Below are 20,919 nucleotides of genomic sequence, written 5' to 3'. Positions count from 1 at the left end.
TCTTGCTTTCCTCTTTTTACCTACATCTATTTCCGCGGATTCTGGAAATGAAGCTGTGGAGGTTTCCTGTCGAGCCGCGCCAATGGCTGTCCCGCCATTTTTCGGACTCGGCCACGCTTTCGTCGCTCTTGCCGCAGTTAGCGAAGTATTGTGGGTATGGTATACGAAGCCCGATCGCGTAGCTCGGCTTAAGCCTCTCCCTTTGACAAATCAATTGAGTGAGCTGGCGCGAACATCGGGGTAGCTCGGAGCGAGAAGAGTGAGTTGCAGTGGTTAACGTTTCTCTCGTCTACGTCGTCAAAACAACAGCAGCACATGGTGCACGTCTGGGTACGCCTGATTTGCATTTAGATAAAGGTCCGCGCGTGGTGCTCCAGACTCTCCTAAAGTATCAGTCTCTTGATTTTTATGGGCACCGACTGTAAGTGAAGGCAAACATTTAATTTCTGCTTACTATCGTGTTGCAACAATAATTATTATATTACCTTTTTTTCTTTTTTCTTTCTTTCTATTTGTACGCATTTGGACAAAATCACCTGCCGCAGGTAGCGCACAGCTCCTGCCTTTTCAGGCGGGTTACTGGAAAAAGTGGACATTACTTTCATGAGAAATCGCAACGTCCATGTGGCTGATGAACAAGGTTTACTGACTACTTTTTTTAGCTACTCAGGCTGCAATTGCAAAATTGAAGCTGAACAGTAGTGAACTCATGTCTGCTTAGCGTAAAAAGTTAATAGCGAACGACTTCGTTAGCTTCACCTAATCTACGTGATCGTGTCGAATTGCCCTGTATTCTCGATGCTATTTTTAAAGAATGTGCTGAACACACACACACACACACACACACACACACACACACACACACACACACACACACACACACACACACACACACACACACACACACACACACACACACACGCACACGCACACACGCACGCACGCACGCACGCACAGAGAGAGAGAGAGAAAATTGTATACGGTAATTACCTCATGCTATCACTGAATATGGCCGTGTTGCTAATCATCTTCGACAAAACAAAGCATACGTGTCTGGAATTGATTTTGGCCACCTATATTGGTATACGTCCATCGAAATCTAAATACACGAGCGTTCTTGCACTCCGTGTCAAAGGGAAAACAGGCATCGGGATTCGCACCTGTAACCTCGCGCTCAGCAGCAGAACGCCGTAGCCGATATTGGGCACCGCGTCGTTAATGTTCTACTTATTACCCACTTCCTGCGTTACACAACCGATGAGGTTGTCTTGTGGAAAGCAGGATGTGTCTAACATGAATTCTGATGTAGTGCAATTTAGATCTAAAGAAGGGGGTGGGAGAACGAATTTCGCACTTTTCTATGATGTTCACTGCAATGTAAAAGTCCTCTAACTCGGTGGAGCCCTTGCTTTGCTGTTTGCTATTCCCTTCCGCGTTCTAGCTCCTCCAAACTATCATTTTTTTCTTTTTCGTTTGCATGTAAATGAGGTCACTCTATAGCGATCTAATATGAAAATAATGGCGCTGCTTAGACACGGTTCGTCTCGGCAGCAGTTTAAGTCTGTGCGTTTATTGAGTTGTGAAGAAATTAATATTAATGGCTTACGTAGGCAAATATTTGCTCATAGATAAAGGAAAAGACTAGGTGAGAATCAGAAGGGTTCTGCACCTAGGAGAAGTGATGGCGTCCGTAGATCGGGGCACTTAGAGATCTTTTCCACAACACTTAGGTCTAATATCTCCCGTTGATCGAGGGAATGTCCGATTTGACGCTTTTGTGTCCGAGCTACATGTACAACCTCTACGCGAGGAAGCGTTAATTTCATCAATGAAGTATATATGGTGTAATACCTTTGCCCTGGCACTTTAGTTATCGTGATCAGATAGCAGAAGGTGACGTTCAACAAAAACATAACTCGCATTTTTTTCTTGAGAACTCAACAACGTTTCGCTGAAAATAACTCCTTTCGGAAGTCTAACTGCCAGGTTTAACGTGACGTTCAAGAGGACAGTAAAAGCAATCCCGGGATCCAAAACCTGAACCCATGATCAATGGTCTTCCGGATGTTTATGCTGTATGGATGGTTTCCTTAGTTTACGTTGCGGCAACTGTACGAATTCCTTTCCTGGGCAGGTCAAAAATGCAAGGCCCGTATTCACAAAAATGTTGCTACGCTAGGAGTGCTCGTAGAAGCAGATGTCAGCCAATCGTGACGCTGGAAATATTATAAGTCAATTCGGCCAGCCAGCAGCAAATAGCACTTACGAAAGAAGAAAAGCAAATAATTCAAATCCTACGCACTGTGGGAATCGATGTTATGCGAAGCATTTGGTAGTCGCTGGCTACTCGGCATCGTTCGGGATTACGCAGAGCGTTACCAGGTGGACCAGCGTGTTTGTGAAAGACGAACAGTTACGTGTATGACGCGAGCGTGTGTGTGACAGCAGCAGCAATACGATGATGATGACGATCGTGTCACGCCGACAGCAGGCTTTCTACTCCAGCCGTTCGACGTGAGCTTACGACATGATAATTGTTGGGTTCTGCATAGGTAGGGGACGAGCGTGAGAGAGATAAACATTGATTGGGACGTCATCAGTGAATACGCCTTGTACAAGCGTTCGTTCCTATAACTATGTCATGTGGTGTATGGTAAAATTTTCGACCTGGGGCCGATCATGAAGGCGGTACCACCTAATATAGACATGTACTGGTTTAAAATTGGAACGCTCGCGTCTCCTACTGCAAGCCGGCCTCCGCTACAGTGTGACAACCAGCTATGACCGCTGGATACATGATAACAGATTCCACAAAACACTGCTTCAATTCATACACAACACAGTCCTCACAGCACACATATAGTACACGTATACGCACCAAGAATTATGCCTTAAAGGCAAGTCTTTATCGCAATAAAAAAAAAATGAAGGCGGTACGACGTCGCACAGTTTCTACGTAGCGTTAGCTGCTGCGAGTCGAACACTGGGGAATGTGACCGATCCCGGAGATCGTGCAGTCTAACACGGCGTCTCAAAGCGCGAGCTGTCACGAGGAAAGAACGCAAGATACTGTCACGTGGTGCATGCGCCAAGCCCCTCAAATAGCTATAGTCGGCTTTGACACAAGAGGAGCTTGCGTAGGATTGGGGCGTAGTGGTTAGAGCATTGGGCTGATGTGCTCGAAGGCAGAGGCTCGATTCCAATGTCGGTCACACATTTCTTGTTAGTGTGACGAGACAGGAAATACCTACCTACCTCAATGTGTCTGGAATGAGGCAAAGAATGGTTCGCAATAAAAATTGTGAATTTGTCCCTGGTCCTTAAGAGCTATATTCAGCAAACTATATTCTAAAGTAACAGAACATATAATTTACTGAAGATGGGTTCGTTTTGTTACATCCTCTCCGTATTCTCTAAGCTTTATCTTGCGTTAGCATTTCATGATGTCAATAACTCCTTCCTTCCTGTTTTTACGCCCCCCCCCCCCCCCATCCGGCGTTATTCGTTTAATATTTTCCCATATGGCTGTATGCATGGCAGCCAACCTCGAAATTCTTGCAAAGCGTAAAACTTGAGATAACGCTTTTCCAGCCCTGGCAGGCAGATGAAATGGCGCCGACTGGCCTCATATCTTTGGAGGGAGCAAACATCCTGGGTCCCGCCAGACACTGCACCGGCAATTCATGTAGAAGTCTCCTAGACGACCCATTCTGTCGCTTGCACTCTTGATTACGTTTCTTATTTGCCCAACCGAACGCTACTCAAGTGAATGATGAATTTTCCAGGTAGTTTATGTATGCTGACACGAATCGCTGCCTCCTGCAGCAGCTATAATAAGAAGGTGAAACCAGTAAGACACCGGCAATCCGCGAGCATGCACTTGTCAGGACAGGGTCGCTTGGGCGTGATGATCGCGAAGATATGGCTTTGTGTCAAAAGTTCACTATGTCGTAGCGAATGCAGTGCGACATAAAAGCCGGCGTTGGCTCTAACCAGTGATCACGTTACGGCAGCTCCCGCCAGGGGCTTACGCCCGTCGCCATTAGGCAGCGTGAAAGAGAATAAACGGCGCACTCCAGCCTCTTCCGCGCTCTGAAGCCGACTGTGCTCTTGCGCGCTCGCACTGTGAAGGACGCCTGTGCGCGCGGGAAACAGATCGCTGGCACGAAGCGAGACGCTCGCTCGTTTTCGCGGGCAGTGGGGGATGGCGAAAAAAACGGTCATCTTTTTCGTACGCCAACTCTCGCAGAGGGCTCATATCGGAGCGCAGCGGGAAGCGATTTGCCGTTTCGCAGCACAGCGCGAACTTTGAAGTCTGCAACAATAAATAAATGGGGTGACGTCAACGATACCCTAGTGCCCTGAACGCGGGGTCATCAAGGTGTTTCGGCGGCAGCTGGTTTTGACGGCTCGATGTGATGTGAGTGCGCTGGACAGCTGGCACCCAAGTCATAGGCTTCCGCATTGACGCATTCCGTTCCTTTTGAGCAACCTTTACGAAGCTGTTGTGCCGATGATAACGAGTACGAAATATTTTGAAGATGTGTAACACGGGTAATATCGAAAAAAATATGTAGTTTTTGCACGACCCAATAAACTTTTCTGACACGAAATACTAATAATTTTTCTCTCGGATGCGGATTTTCCCACTATTTTTGATGCGGAAGTCAGGTAGCTAGAACATGCGTAAAGTATTCTAGTTTAGCCGCTCGCTTTTACTGCCAAAGTGCAGCAAAAGGCCTTCCCGGATACATGTTGTTCGCTCACGTAGTCTTTGCACATCTCCCAGGCATTTTACTGTCGGAACATGCAAAACGTGTTTCTGCGTAGTCTGCCCGCACGGAAGCAGCAAGAAATCCCATTTGCGACGGCGTAGAGCAGATGGGGGGAGGAGGAGGGGAAGGAGACTGCTGCCATTTATGTAACGTCGCACCGCATCCGGCGGTTCGGTCGTCGGAGGCCGTCAACACCGCCGTGAGGCCGCGTGTCGCAGGCGCGCTCGCGTGGACGAGAATTGCGGGGGCTCCTATTCCGCTCTACATCGCGCAGAACAGGAGAACAGGAGAAAAGAAGAACAACAAAAAGATTGTAGAGAGAAGGGACGTGAAAAAAAAAATCGATCCTTTGGCAACAGCGAGAGATAGGGTAACATTTGTTCCTTCTGTCGAAACAGTCTTTTTTTTTTTCTACGTACCCGCTAAAAAAATACAGACAAAGTGAAGAAAAAAAAGGCAAGAGAATAATTTGGCGGCCCGCCTCTACGGCCTGGTGGAGTGTTTGCCCGTTGAGCGCTAATGCCGGAGCCGCCTCGGAGGCGCCGGGCGGCCACGAGGACGTTGCCTGTTAAGTGGCGCCGTGCTGCGCAAGACGAGGCGCGAAGACGCGGGACACGAGGCAGCCACGTCCTCTCCGGCGCCCTTTGTGATAGAGCAGCGCGAGGTGAAGCGAGAGAAAGGAAATAGCTTTCGGTTTCCTCCCTCCGTAGCCCGGCGGCGGCGGCGGCGGCGGCAGCCAATGCCGTCTTCGCCCGCAGCCGAAATCTTGCTTGTCCCTTTTTCCCCTTCCTCGGCGATGTTGCAGCGCGAAGCCAGTTTTCTCAGCTCGCTAAAGGGCAAAGAGCCAGAGGCGCTGGAGACAGGCGCTCTTTCGCGCTAGCGCAACAACGACGTCGAACATATAAAGAAGCTAGCTCAGGGCAGAACAGCGTGCAGTCATAGCGATACCGCGCGCAAAAGACAAAAGGCTGGGAGCGCCAAACTCTCACACGCCGAAACGGAGGAAGTGAGCTAAGGCGACAATGCAAAGAAGCGCATCAAAACGGGGCCAGAAACGAACTGAGACGCCAGGGAGTCAAAACAGAGAGAGAGAGAGAGACGGCGGCAGGAAAACCTCTGGTACAGATGCGGTTCTTTTGTGCTTCGTGGGCTTGATTGTACACCCCGTGTGAGAGGAATGCCTCGGACGTCTTTTTTCCCAGGGCTCTGGGACAGAGCGCCGGGCACCGGCGAAGAAAAAGGCACCCGGGGCTCGTTATTTGGAGCCTCTCCTCTTCCTACACGCTCCTCCTCATTCGGCGACACTGCTTTCTTCCGGTGTTCCTCGACGACCCAGGCGGAGTCCGATCGAAACCGGCCGAAAGACGTGCTCGCGCTTTCGTCGTCGTCTGGGCCGCTCTCGTCGTCCCTCCCGGCCGATCAGTGCTCGGTTTTCCCCTCGCTTTCCCCTCGCTTCCAGCGGGCCTACGGCAGGCCTGCTTCGACCTCGGCTCCCGGCGGCTCCTCTCTCGCTTCTCGCACGCCCTCTCGACGCCACCGCCGACAAGCCAACGAGGAAAGGCAAAGTGGGTGATTCGTACCGTGCGACCAGCTCTCACGGATCGCACCAAAATTTGAGGCAAACTGCTCCGCGCCTCGCCCGAGAGAAAAATAAAGCAAAAAGAGGACGGCGGGAGAGACACGTCGATTTCGACTTTTTTCGTCGTGCGACACGACGGCACTTTCGGGCGCATTCTTAGCGTTTTGCTCCCCGTTACTCCTTGCGAGCCTTTCTCTCTCTCTCTCTCTCTCTCTTTCTCAATCCTTTTCGTGCCTCTTCACGATGTCATATGGGGTCCCCCTCTTGCGTATGGCGAAATGGCTTTCTCTCCATGCTCTTTTGGGGCGGCGTACGAGGCGTGTTGAATCGGGGCTTCCTCATTGTGGGGCTCTATTCGTCGCGCTTTGAAGGGCATTGCACAACCATCGAAAAGGCGCTGTCGGTCTTTTCCTTTAACACCATGAGCTTGCGTGAGCTTTGCGTTTTGTTTTTCTTTTGTAGACACTTGGCGCTGTACCATTTTTATACGCATCTTTTTGCCGACTAATGTCAAAAATGTAATGAGGTCCGCAAACGTTTTACTTACCCTTCCTTTGAATAACAGCTAGTCCCCACCCACAACGTCAAAAAAAATTCCTTGTGTTCTGTAGTTGCCTCCTGGAAAATCCCTATCCTTCACCTTCAATTGTATGTATGTATGTATGTATGTATGTATGTATGTATGTATGTATGTATGTATGTATGTATGTATGTATGTATGTATGTATGTATGTATGTATGTATGTATGTATGTATGTATGTATGTATGTATGTATGTATGTATGTAACAATATTTATGCTGCTTAAAACGGTACACAGTTAATGTCAAGTAGTACTTAGTATTGATTATCTCAAAAGTACCAGCCGCAGAACAATGTATCTATTTTTTTTGTGCTTGAGCGAATACTTGTTTCATACTAAGATTTTCTTGTTTAATTTGTTCATTTGCCTTCCTGTAAAGCGTGTTCTGCCTGTACAGCTTACAAGTTACTGGGGAATGCCAAGACTATTGGAAAGAGGGTACGATAGAACCCAATAAAGCACTAGAAAACACTACACACAGAAACATAAGAGAGGTGACAAAAGCATAACGTCCCATTCCAAGACGAACATTTGTTATCTGATTCATTTGAATATTGTACTAAATATTACGCTAAATAATTAACATGAAAAAATATGACATAACCTTCCCGGAGCACGGAAAATAAACAGTAGATGGGCACTCCGCTTAAAGGGAAATCGAAGGGACTGAGAAAAGTGTTCCGTTTATCCGAAGTTTCCTTTAAGCTAAGTAGACAAATATTACCAACAATAATTTTATTTGAAATATGTCCGAGTGCTTTAATATTACTTTAGTTTAAAAAACTTTTTTTTTAAACCTCTGCTTCAAACAATGTTGCTTCTATTACGTGAGGTTACGTTCATGCGCGGAAGGCCACCCATTATTTCTGCGCAGTCCTGATGTTCAAATCAGCGCTTCAGGCTTTCAACTGCATCACTGCTTATCAGGTCCAAATCAGTAACGCGCACTCGAACCGTAATATACAGGGTGACCCACGTAACCTTAGCCAAACAATAAAAATATGCAAATGCCACGTAACTGGACGGAACCAAGGTAATGTCGTTTGCCGTCGCTTGGGGACACTCGGATTATTTTTTCATTCCGCCTAATTAGATGATTAGTCTTAATTAATTAATAAACTCCTCAAATTTTATTATTGCATGAAAAGTGACAATGAGAAAGTTGTAGAGCAACATGAAAAACTCCCGATGCAGCTTTCTGTTCCTCAATACGGGCTGCATAAAAGTGTTTTTCCGATCGTGAAACAAGCCCGATATTAAACGCAAAGTGCCTCGAGCGGCCAGTAGAGCGACAATTTTGCGTGTGTTCGCGGGCTTCTTTCACGCTCGAAAAAAATTTTATGCAGCACGTATTGAGCAACAGAAGGCTGTATCGGGAGTTGATCATGTTGCTCTACAATTCGGCTTTCTTGAGGGGTGATAAGTTTGGGAAAGGAGCCTGCGCGTAAATTCCCATCCGGTTTTAAGCGAATTTTGTTTAGCTGGAGTGCACTGTAGTAGAAAATAATGTGCCGTATTGTTGTTGGAAACGGGACTTTGGAAATTCTTTTTTTTTTTGGTTGGCAATTTATGAACCAATTTCCTGCGTTAAGATCGTCGGTTCAAGAAAAGGTTAGAATGAAAGGAACACAACGCTTAACCGCACGCTTTTTCATTTGAACCTATTTCTGTATCACGGCTCCAATTTGCATCGAGTTTTAATTGCACAAGTGTTTATATCGAATGCGCGCCAATAAAACAGAACTATTGTGCCCTCAAATAAAAGGTGCGCCTAAGGCGGTAACCTTGTTTTGGTGCCTACATTTTAACAACGAATCCTGTTTGTCTCAGCATAACAAAGGAAAAAGCAACACGTTGACTGCGAAGCACACGGAAGTATGCCGCTGCTGCTTATCATTCGGTTGAGCCGTAGCTTGTATCAAAGGAAAAGGACACTCACAAAATAAAGGACGAAATCCGGCAGAACCCCTCTGACGATGACTGTCAATGCTAATGCTATTACAATTGAAACAATGCAGGGCGCCGTATTGGCACCGCCAACGCATGTGGCTTGTGAGCCATGTCCTGTAGCCGGGCTCATCTCTCGCGCTTCCCTCTGAACATGATGCGCCATACTTGTTTTTCTTTTTGCGTGGCCTCCGAGATGCGTCGCGCGCCGGTGCGTGGTAACGCTGAGAATTAATCCCTCGCAACGCTAAAGCGCAACACTAAACCATCGGGCTGCAGTGCTTGGAGAACCGTGTGACTCGGGTTCGATTATGTCCAGCACCGCATACATCTTAATGAATTTCTTTTTCGATTGAAGAGCGACATGAAGAGGCTACATCGATAGATGCAAAGTGGCTGAAGCAGCCTGAGAATGCTGTTCGCAATAAAAGCACCACCGGCCGGATTATATGGTCGCAACGCCAGTTTAATAGAAGAGGCCGATTTACGACTGTTGCCCGACTGCTGTACGACTGCTGCCCATGCTGTCGTCATCGCATAACAGTAGCACTAAGCCCCATAAACTATAGAGTTTCTGACAATATTATCTGAAAGGAAAACTGGAGCTTTGACGGTGTTGTATACATGGGACTGCTGTTATGTGGAGGCTCTGCGTTGACATCGTTCTCCGAAAGCCAGGACACCTTGAAGGCGTGCCTGGCTAGCACGATTTCCGTATGTCAAAATAGTTGATTGTGCGCTAAAACGGCACGTAAAAGTTTATATTTTTTTAATTTTACACAAAAACATTTTTATTCGATCACGAGGACTTTTTGCTTGGATTCACAATTATGTGAACCGTAAAAAGTTCCGACCGGCCGCTAAAATTTCAAGACAGCCGAGGTTTGCGCTCACTGTGCGACAGTTTGTCGTGTATTTCTTGGTTTTCCTCTCTTGTTTATGCACTGTAGATGGATAAACTTCATTGCAAGATGTAGTAGGGGTGAATGAAAAGTTTTTGTCAAGATAAGATTTTATTTTACATCCGCACACATTAATAAACACTTCCGTGTATTATATATATATATATATATATATATATATATATATATATCGTCGGCAAGTTCATGCAGTTGAAGCAGTGGCATTACATCATTTTCTTCATGATATGATGGCTTCACTGACTCTCAGACAAGTAGTAACCGCTGATAAATATGCATACCGCATGCTTCCGTACATATATATATATATATATATATATATATATATATATATATATATAAATGTACGGAAGCATGCGGTATGCATATTTATCAGCGGTTACTACTTGTCTGAGAGTCAGTGAAGCCATCATATCATGAAGAAAATGATGTAATGCCACTGCTTCAACTGCATGAACTTGCCGACGATTTTCAAACATTATTGGGGCATTCTTGCGTCGTTGGCGCACAAAACATAGCTCTTCTTTTTGTTGTAGTATTCTTGTAGTTAAGAAATCGAAGCGTTATAATTACCGTAAACGCGTCATCCCACGAAAAGTTGTTTTTGTTTGTTTGTTTGTTTGTTTGTTTGTTTGTTTGTTTGTTTGTTTGTGTGACGCTGCACGGCGAGAACCTTTGACTGAATTAACGTGACGCGCATGCTGTCATTACCTTTTCTAACAAGTGACTGCAAATTTAACCTGGCTCAATACCTGCCTTCTGTAGCAACATTTATTGAGCAAGAAGACTTGAACTGCTTCGCCACTAAGGCGCCATTTCCACTAAGCAGAGTGGTTGAAAGAAGTGCACCTAAACTAACCGTAGGCTGCGAGAAACTGGTGAGAGCAACGCAATACTTGGGAGACGAGGTTCTTCTCTCTCGTATGAGCTTAACCTTGCAGTCACCCATTTCGACATGAGGCGTTCACAGGTAATTCAAACATTGTAGCACGTGCGTGCAATGATTTGCCAAATTTAAACATGGGGCCCTATAACGTAAAACTATTCCAATATGTTTTTATTCCAATCTCCTGACGTCAAATATGCGTAATCGCCGACGCAAGCATCGGGTGGTCACCCGCAGGGTTGTCTGAACAGACCAATCAAACGCTCTCCTCGTTCATAGGAGGTCACTTTTGGTTGCTTTAAAAACGAATAACATTGCCTACAATGAGCGGCTTATCTTATCTAATTGGCTAACAAGAGGCGAGGAGCACGCTCAAGTGGAGAGGGATTCGATGGGGCCGAGCCAGTGCACTGAATATAGATAACCGGATGAACAGAGTGTTGCCGGCGTCTGCGATTGGTCCGCTTTCCCTTACTCAGCTTGCGGTGGCCGGTCGAAAATCGCTGCGGCGTGCAACGGAAGGTTAAGAATACCACTAAAACGGATCCTCAGCAAAGAAGAGTTAGCAGAGCGAGGTCGTACGCATGCCGCAAATGCCTGAAAACGTTACACAGCCACGCAAAAAGATGTATTGTGCGCCAATAAACCCATGCTGCCCTGCAGGTGCGAGTAGCCAGTACCTGAGCGATCGGCGGCAGCCATCTTTTATTCCTTTCAGGAGGGAGCAGCCTGTGGCTATTCAGAAAAAAAGTTTAGTTTTGTTCGGCATAATAATGCATCTTTAACGCGTACACGTCACTTAGACGCGGTGAGTTTTTGCGGTTTTGTGACATCGCGTGACAGCCAGGTGAAGTGGGTGCAGCCCGAAAACTTTTGACCAACAGCTGAGGGTTAATGGCGAAAATGCATCGAATCAGAAATAACTATTTTTGTTTTGTTCGATCCAATGATGCATAATCAGTGTGTACGCGTCATATCAGATAGAGAGCTATTGCGGTTTTCGTGACGTCGCATGACAGACCGGTGAAGTTGGGGTGATTCAAAAAGTTTTTCACCAATCGTGGAGGGCTGATTGCAGAACTGAAATAGAAAAGTTTGGAATAGCTATACGTTACAGCGCCCCTGATCACAGTGCTGTGCATCTGTATGGTGACGGTTACATCACCTTTGACCCTATAGAAAATGCACGTCACCGAAGCAAGAAGTGTCATTTGAGCTTTAGGCAGTGGTTTGCAGTAAAAATTTAAAAAATAAGAAAAGAAAAACTTTCATGTTTTACCTCTTAGTTGGCGCCTGCAGTCCTCAAATACTCAAAGATGTCGCAGTAGCGGGTACAGAAACAAATCTTGTCACATGAGTTTTTAAACCGACCTTCAAGCAATGAGCAGGTGATGAAGTAGCGGTGGTGACGCTGGAGGGAGTAGCTTCGAGTGTCAGTTAGCCATGCAGTGCACGCCCAAAAATCTTTCCGCCTGAGCCCTACTGGCTGAATGCACATGGCAGTCATCAAGAACAGTGTCAGAACAACCAGTATAGATGTGACACGTCCTCTCGGGCTGCGGTAGGGCCTTACTGAAACACCAGGTGTTGCACATATATTAGATACTACTGAAAGAACAATACGACTGTTTTATTCAAAGAACGTAGGCGCAGATATATTTCGTGTGTGTTGCTATTCCTTTCGAGCATGGTACATTGAATGTTCAGTCGCGTTTCATTGCTGCAGTAAAATGTATATTACCGTCTCCCTTGGAAGGCAAAAAAAAGAAAAAAACGTTTAACTACGTAAGATTTTAGCACAAGAAGTACTGAGGTATAATGCAGCCGAGTGACTTTATAAGAGGAGCTATATGAATAGATTTTGGGCATATTTATATATTTAGTGACCGAATAATTTAACCTCGAGACTGATACGTTTTGGTTGAAATGTCGGGAGGTAGACAGTGTTCGTGTTCTTTATTGAAATACGTTTCTTGTAAGACAGTGAATGAGATGGCTACCTAAGCTAAGAAGAAGAAAGGTCTTTTATAATTACTTATCTAGACTGTCCGAAGGCTTTCAGATGCACACATACAATAGCGGCATGCAAATTTTTCTCCGACGGGGAGACTAATCGTAAACATGCAGAAATCGCCTCCCGGAGCTAAGGATTTCCCTTGGCCAATGTCGAGTTTCACGGCAGTGATAATGTTCACTCTGTCACCAATGGGGCACAAGATTAACCTGCTCTGTAGACAGCGAGAGAAGGATTACCCTACGGCCCTTGGTCTGTGTCGCCCCAGGGTATTTACTCCGACGTTAGGTCATATCTGACGTAATCCCAGTTCTTCAGTGACCACTACCTTGTTACTGTAGGGGCCACGATCTTGTCCATTCAGCTCTTCAGCTGCATTAGGCTTCGCGGACTACAGCTTGGCTTGTGATTGCGTTACTTTGTGTTGATTTCCTTTTCACTAAAATATAAAGATTCTTTGCGGTCGTGCGACATCGTGCCCTTAGAAGAATAAAGAGCATCGAGGCTGTGCTTGCGTATTTGAGGGTTTATTCTTGTTTAATCGTTCAGTGTCTGTGAAACACTTTCCCTCGAAATTGCTTCACATAGATTGTCGAATTGTATCCTGCCGCTATCAAGTGCACAATATGCTGATCTAGCGCTGGTGGGTTGGTATTTACTTCCGCACTCTTGCGCCCTTGTCTGCTCAGAGTTACACTAGCATTGTGCGCCCAACGCCACCACTGCTTCCTCGCGGGGAGAGCATGCGAAAACGGTATGGTCTTGAAATGCCCTTGCGTATAGACGTTATCGAGTGCCACGTTGTACACTACTGGCGCCCTCGGATACATGTACATTTTTCCACATGATGTGCAACTCGTCTGATCCGGCAATATCATGGGGACAAACAATCGTATGTTTTGCGGGCACTCTCTAGCGGCTAGCCTATAGAGGCGCATGCGTTCTTTCTTCAGGAGTAGTCGATGAGGAAGCCATACACATCTCCTCTTTAACTCCCCGGCCCACTCTCAATTTACTTTTCTTATTTTATCTTCGAAACTCGCACGGAATGTTCGTGACAGTAAAGCAGAAGTCTTCCATAAGTTCGCCTTTATCACGCAAAAAGGCCGCTGCTTCAATTTCGCTATATTTAGCAGCCGCGTAAGCGTTGCATGTTGACGGCGAGTCGATAAAAAGTAACAAGAAAAAAAGTAAATTGGGGAGCGAGGAGGAGCGAGGACTTGTCGTGTGAGTTTCGACATCGTCCTTCGTTTTTTCTTTCTTCCTTTCTTTTTTTGTGTCTGTGTCACCAACCCTCCAGCCATCGCCTCTTTTGGATCGAAACATGTACGGTTTTCGGAAACTGTAGACGCGGATCGACCGCACCAGCGTGTCGATTCCTCGCGCCGCTTCAGCCGAACCCTCTTACGTCCCCGGAGCTATCAGCAGAAAGGGCTGCTTGATGCTCACGAAAGTTCTCGCGCACGTGTGTTCCGAGAACCTTGAGTAATGAAGTATGTTTTACAGCAACAGCAATCAGTAACCGAGATCAGAAGCGGAGCAAAAAAAGAAAAAGGGAAGTGGGGGGGGGGGGGGGGATTTCAGAGAAGAAGATTGTACGTAATTAATTACATTTCACTAAATTAAGCAACGAGATTGATGCAAACCGATATACAATAGCAGAACATATAAAATTGTGCTGGGAACACCCCACCTTTTGAAAATCATTAAATGACGCAAAAATCACCGCATAAGCACTACGTACAGATGGCTAACCAGCGAAGCAGAAACGTGCGGCCTTGGTGTTTATCACTAGTTTAATACCGACGGTTCATTAAACAACGCCTTGGTAGTGTCGGAACCTAGGTACGCAGTTTCTGTTTGCGCTCGGCTGCACGAACCTGTTCTTGTGCCCGAGCTGCAGCATCGGCACGGCGTAGACGAGCTCGTTCCTGGTTTTGCTGGGGGCGTTGCTGATGTAAAGCTGCCTGTTCCTCAGCAGTACGTATGACGCGTGGCCTAGCTGCTTCGGAGCCACAGAAAAACTGCTGCCCGCGCTCAGCTGCGACGGAGAGCAACGACGTCCCTACTGGCGCAGACAATCGCGCGCCTCTTTTTGTCTTCCTTTTTTTTTTTGCGCATGCGCATGGGATTGCACCGGATTAGTTTTCGGCGTACAAGCGACAACCGGACGGACGGACGAATCGGCCAGCCATTTACAGCTTTGCTGTAAGATGCTTTGCGAGGTATGGGCTTATGCTCGAGTTTTTGCATAACCTTTGTGGTTTGTTTAACAGTACAGAAACAACAATGCACAATAACCAACCGTAATTACACTTCCTGTTTGAATTCGCAGTAAAGAAAGGCCATAGACAGCCTGCTACTCGTATACATTCATCAGCATCATCATGATGGTCATCATCACCTGCCTATTTTATGTGCACTGCAGGACGAAGGCCTCTCCCTGCGATCTCCAATTACCCCTGTCCTGCGCCAACCGATTTCAACTAGCGCCCGCGAATTTCCTAATTTCATCCCCCCACCAAGTCTTCGGTTGTCCTCGACTGCGCTTCGCTTCTCTTGGTACCCATTCTGTAACCCTAATGGTCCAACGGTTATTTAACCTGCGCAACATGACCTGCCCAGCTCCATTTTTTTCTCTCAATGTCAATTAGAATATTGGCTATACCCGTTTGCTCTCTGATTCAAATCGCTCTCTTTCTGTCTCTTTATGCCTTTCTTTCTTTATGCATAGCATTCTTCGTTCCATCGCTCTGCGCGGTCCTTAACTTGTTCGCAAGCTTCTTTGTCACTCTCCTATTTTCTGCCCCATATGTTAGCACCGATAAAATGCACTGATTGTACACCTTCCTTTTCAATGATAATGGTAAAGCTTCCAGTCAGGAACTGACAATGTCTGCTGTATGCGATCCAACCCATTTTTATTCTACTATGAATTTCCTTCTCATGATCAGGGTTCCCTGTGATTAATTGACCTAGGCAAACGTGCTCCTTCACAGACCCTAGAGGCTGACTGGCGATCCTTAACTCTTGTTCCCTTGCCCGGCTATTGATCATTATTTTTGTCTTCTGAATAATAATATTCAACCGCACTCCTGCACTCTCTCTGTTAAGGTTCTCAATCATTTCTTGTAACTCGTCCGCAATGTTGCTGAACAGAACAATGTCATCTGCAAAGCGAAGGCTGCTGAGATATTCGCCGTCGATCCTTACTCCTAAAGTTCCCAATTTAATACCTTCCAAGACGCACGCAGTGATTAGCATTGTAGAGACTGTGTCTGCTTGTCTGACTCCTTTTATATAGGTATCTTCCTGCTTTTCTTGTGTAGAATTAGGGTAGCTGCAGAATTTCTGTACATATTTTCCAAGATATTTACGTAAGCGGCCTGTACTCCTTGATAACGTAATGTCTCTATGACTGCTGGTATCTCTACTGAATCAAATGCTTTTTCGTAATCTATGAAAGCCATAGAGAGGCTTATTGTACTCTGCGGATTTCTCGATTACCTAATTAATGACATGGATGTGATCCATTGTAGTGCATCCCTTCCTGAAGCTAGCCTGTTCCATTGGTTGACTAAAGTCCAGTATTGTATTGCCCTTAATCGATTGGAGATTCTTTTGGTGAATATTTTATACAATACAAGGAGTAAGCTAGTCGGCCTATAATTTTTCAATTTTTTAACGTCTCCCTTTTTGTGAATTGGTATAATGTTTGCGTTCCTCCAGTTTTCTGGGACCCTTGAAGTCGATAGACACTTCGTATAGAGAGCCGCCAGTTTTTCTTACATTATGTCTCCTCCATCTTTGATAAGATCGACTGTTATCCCATCAGCTCCTGCCGCTTTTCCCCGTTTCATTTCTTGCAAGGCCCTTCTGACCTCATCGCTAGTTGTATGAGTTTCTGCAAACTGTTCATTACTGCTTCGAATGGAGATATCCCGACTCCTCTGGGTACTGTACAGGTCAATATCAAACTCTTCTGCTGCTTTTACTATACTTTCGACATTGCTGATGATATTACCCTGCTTATCTTTCAGTGCATACATCTTGGTTTGTCCTATGCCAAGTTTCGTTCTCACTGATTTCAGGCGGCGTCCATATTTTACGGCTTCTTCAGTCTTTCTGACGTTATAATTTCGAATATCCCTTATTTTCGCCTTGTTGATCAGTTTTGACAGTTCCGCAAATCGTATCTTATCTCTTGAATTGGACACTTTCATTCTTTGTCGTTTCTTTATTAGGTACTATATTACTTGGGAGAGCTTGCCTACTGGTTGCCTTGGTGCCTTGCCTCGGACTTTAATTGCTGCTTTTGAAGCCAGCCTATATAGTTACGGTTTCATTTATTTCCTCTATGTCACCTTCTCTCTGTTCTAAGGCTGCATATTTGTTTGCAAGTACCAGCCTGAGTTTGTAGGTTTTTACCCTTACTGCCACTAGGTTGGCCTGTTTCTTCTTGACCAATTTTACTCATGCTCTCTCCAAATTGAGGTGAATCCTAGCCCTCATTCACCCATGGTCACTGCACTTTACCCTATTTAACATCGTGCACAATGCTGGGATCGGCAGAAAGTATGAAATCAATTTCATTTCTTGTTTCCACTTTTTGTTGCTACGCTTCCTGAAAAAGGTGTTCATTATTCGCAGGTTATTCCTTTCTGCGAATCCTACCAGTATCTCTCCTCTAGCGTTCCTAGAATCGACGCCGTAGTTGCAAATTGCTTGTTCACCAGCCTGCTTTTCCCCCACTTTTGCATTTAAGTCGCCCATGACTACAGTACACTGAGTTTGCACTTTACACTCGGCCAAAATGCTGGGCGATATAAAACCGCCACTGTGGCTTTTACATGAGAAAATTAAGGGCCATTCCATTCTGTGAAGGGGGATGCCCACGAAGCTGTGTATGTGGGCCCCGTAATGGCGAACTGTTCATTGCCGTGCGTGAAACGCCGTATTAATGGAAGGCGAGGCACGACTACTTGCTCCTCCACGATGTTGAGCCACGGAAGATGATGAGGCACCGGTGGGTATACTTACCCATGTATTGTTGCAAAACGCGGCGCGACACCTTTTATTAACGAATCGCGGCACGTAGAACAGAGACGCACCTCACCGCACTGCGAGGGCGCACACTGCTTCACCGTAGCCAAGGCGATCGTGCGTTGGTCGACGTCGAGCAGTGCTGTAATGGCTGTGAGGTCTCCCGTAAACCACATGCGGTCACACACAACACAGACCACACAAAATTTATTCCCCACAAACTCCCTCTCAAACCTGGCCGTTGCTCCGATGAAACGTTCCAAGTTTGCGGGATCGGGGCCACATGGGCGGCTGTCATTTCTTCACGCCTCGCGGTCCTGGCGGGCAGCACGCTTACGGGACCACCACCACGGGAGAGCGGAAGGGAAAGAGATACGCAAGCGTTTGGAACGTAGACATGGCCGGCACGGGCCAAATTGTAGTATCTGTTCTTATGAGCCTAATATCTGATACAGGTTGTACTTTGACCTAAGAGATTAAACTTATTTTTGCAAGTTGGTGGAGTGCTTAAAGCCTGCTTCACCTCCGCTGCGGGTCGGCCCGGTATTGCACTATCTTCGGGATTGGCCCACGTATGGGGAGAAATTATCGATCTACACGGCTCGATAGACGCACGCCATTTTTTCCAGAACCGAGCCATCTACAGCTTCGTTGTATAAAGCAAACGACAGGGAAGCGGCACCTTCGCATGTATGTGAGCATGTGTCTTTGCATACGGGGGTGTGCATCTGTGCGCCTGTGACAGAGTGAGAGAGAGAGAGGGGGGGAGCACGCGTGCGTGTGTGTGCGTGTGCCTTCGTGTTCTATGTACGTATAAAGACTGCGAGTGTAAAACATGTGCGCTCTTGACAGTTGCCTTGACCCAAAAAGATCCCGTACACGTGACGCCTGCGACAGAAAAGGATGTTCCACATCCGCCGTCGCGGCCGTGAAGTGGGGCGCTAGCTAACACTCCCAGGTTCAGTTCCAGTAGATAAACGTAAATACCCCATGCTAAAAGTGGATCGGAAAACGGCACCAAGGTAGTTTAATGGTTAAGAGCATCGCATGCGTAATTCAAAGAAGTGGGCTCGTGGCCCACCGGCGGCCAGTTGTGTTTTCATCCACTTTCATTTTCCATTAATTTAACATTTCTTTGTCTTTTTGTTTGTTGGCTTCTTATGATATGAACTGGGAGTAATATTTGGAAAGAGCAAATTCATCTGCTTGAAAGTATTGGTAACCTCATTCCTAATGTCTCACAGTATCTTTTCCTCAGGCATTATGGAAGGCTGTAACAAAATCGTGAGCACAGCTAGCTTGCAAAGAGACGGTCATAGTGCCTCGATCGCGCTGTGTAGTAAATGTTCTTTTTCAGGCCGAGTGGATTTGATTCATTTTGATCCGTACACCAGCTGGATCCAGCTCATATTGATCAAAAATACGATCTTCACACATGGTTCGCTTGCCTTATTTGATCGATGTCGTTGCGATACTTTTTCTAGAGGAAAATTGGCTAGTTTTAGAGCGCAGTTCTTAGGCGCCTGTTCCGGCGGCGAGTGTCGGCGTTGTCCGACGGCGTCGGCGTAACCAAGCGAACCAGCGCCGCGAGGAATGAAAGCGAGCACGAAGCGCAGCGGGAGATGAAAGAAAGGCGATAGCGCAGGAGAAGGGTGCAGCTGAACCATGAGGCAGAATGCGGGGGAGGAGCGGCAAGGAAACGGCCTGCACATACGCAGAGTTGTCAGCGGCCAAGGCAGCCGCAGCTGCGTGGGCGATCTGATCTGCACTTCCGAGGAGGGGGGGGTCAGGGTGCCGTGAGGTGGGGAGGGCTACGCTCGTCCGCGTCGTCAACTGCTGAGGTCAGTCCGTGGTACCAGCGTTTATGACGGGGATCACTGCTCCTGGAAGCGGCGATAGCGAGCGGTTACGAGTAGGGCTCGATGTGATGCTCCGATGAGTGTTGTCGTCGCTGACATTGGTGGCACGACTTCCCCGCGACGAAGGGCCGCTCTCGTAGTTGGTGGAACGAACGAGTGAGAAGAAAAGCGTACTGCCGCGCAAGACGGGCTGTGCGGAGGCGATGGCTACGATATGACGCCAGAGTACCGCGCTTCGGCTGTATGCATGGAAACAAAGCGCTGCATGAACGGAAGTCTCTCTGCGGCGACTGCTGTGAATCGCATCCACGCGTCACCCACGCGCTGTCTCTCGCGATCTCCCGAATAGCGCAGCATACGCGCCACACATCGCTCTGTTTGGAACGTGCCGCACGAGACAGATTGTTCGCGCCAACCAATATATCGCGAAATGAAAACAAGTATAGAGCTGCGCTCAAACTTCGCATTAGTTAGTATCTTAATCGTTGGTGATTTTTTTATTGCCAATAAGCTCTACCTTACATAGTTTCCGTTTTTTAGATTTGGCTCACTTCGAAAAAATAAAGCTCATATGCTTATTACTGTAAATAACAATCTTTTGAAGCTAAGCTAAGTTATTCTTCATGTAACCACATAGTGTTGTGCCAGACATGACACTCTGCAGTGCTACTGCAGATCTCCTTCAGGCCAGCGTCGCAACCTTACAAAGAAGAAACCAAGCTGTTTCCCGTTTCCTTCTTATGCATGTTTAGGGGGAGGCAGTAGTGCACGTCATTTTTCGCACGACCGATCCCTGCGACGTAATCGTGTTGAGGCAGAGCGATGGGTGCCAGGGCAAAGGGAAACCAGGAAAACGTTGATGGCGTCAGTGCCTTTTTTTTTTATTTACTTCAGTAGTCTTCAGTGCAGGGACCGCTTGAGATGTGTGTACTCGCCCACGGAAACGCTTGTGTCTCTCTTTTAATTTTTTTTATAACTCTTATTTCTTATTGCCAGTGGGCACAAGGTTGCTGTGCCTTTGCAGCTTTCGCCACCAATGCTATGGTCTCTGTTCCTCCTCTCTGCTTCCCGAGTTGCTTCTAAGTGTCTTTCGGCACGACAAGAGAGCGTGATCTTGTTTGTCAAGATGCCGCGCGGCCGCGTGGCCGACCTGCAGCGGGTCGCGGACCGGCGCTCAGCCCTTCTAGTGCGGCAGCGTTTCTTTTTTTTTTTTTTTTTTCAAGTGAGGTCGCTGCCCTTTCTTGACAGTGCTTCGTCTCGATGTAGCAAGGCAGCTGGCGAGACAAAAATAAAGGCTGGTAAGAAGCGGCTTGA

General features: G+C 46.7%; 1 protein-coding gene and 1 pseudogene across 1 annotated transcript in view; both read left to right on the top strand.

The window, feature by feature from the left end:
• LOC142566124 (Kv channel-interacting protein 4-like) overlaps nucleotides 1-20,919 on the top strand; it is a 587,487-nt gene that overhangs the window by 77,013 nt on the left and 489,555 nt on the right. The gene's annotated exons all lie outside the window — the stretch shown is intronic.
• On the top strand, nucleotides 18,144-18,323 carry LOC142566426 (U2 spliceosomal RNA; annotated as a pseudogene).

Source organism: Dermacentor variabilis, unplaced genomic scaffold (genome assembly GCF_050947875.1).
Source record: "Dermacentor variabilis isolate Ectoservices unplaced genomic scaffold, ASM5094787v1 scaffold_12, whole genome shotgun sequence".
Taxonomy (NCBI): domain Eukaryota; kingdom Metazoa; phylum Arthropoda; class Arachnida; order Ixodida; family Ixodidae; genus Dermacentor; species Dermacentor variabilis.
This window is presented reverse-complemented; position numbering and strand designations above follow the sequence as displayed.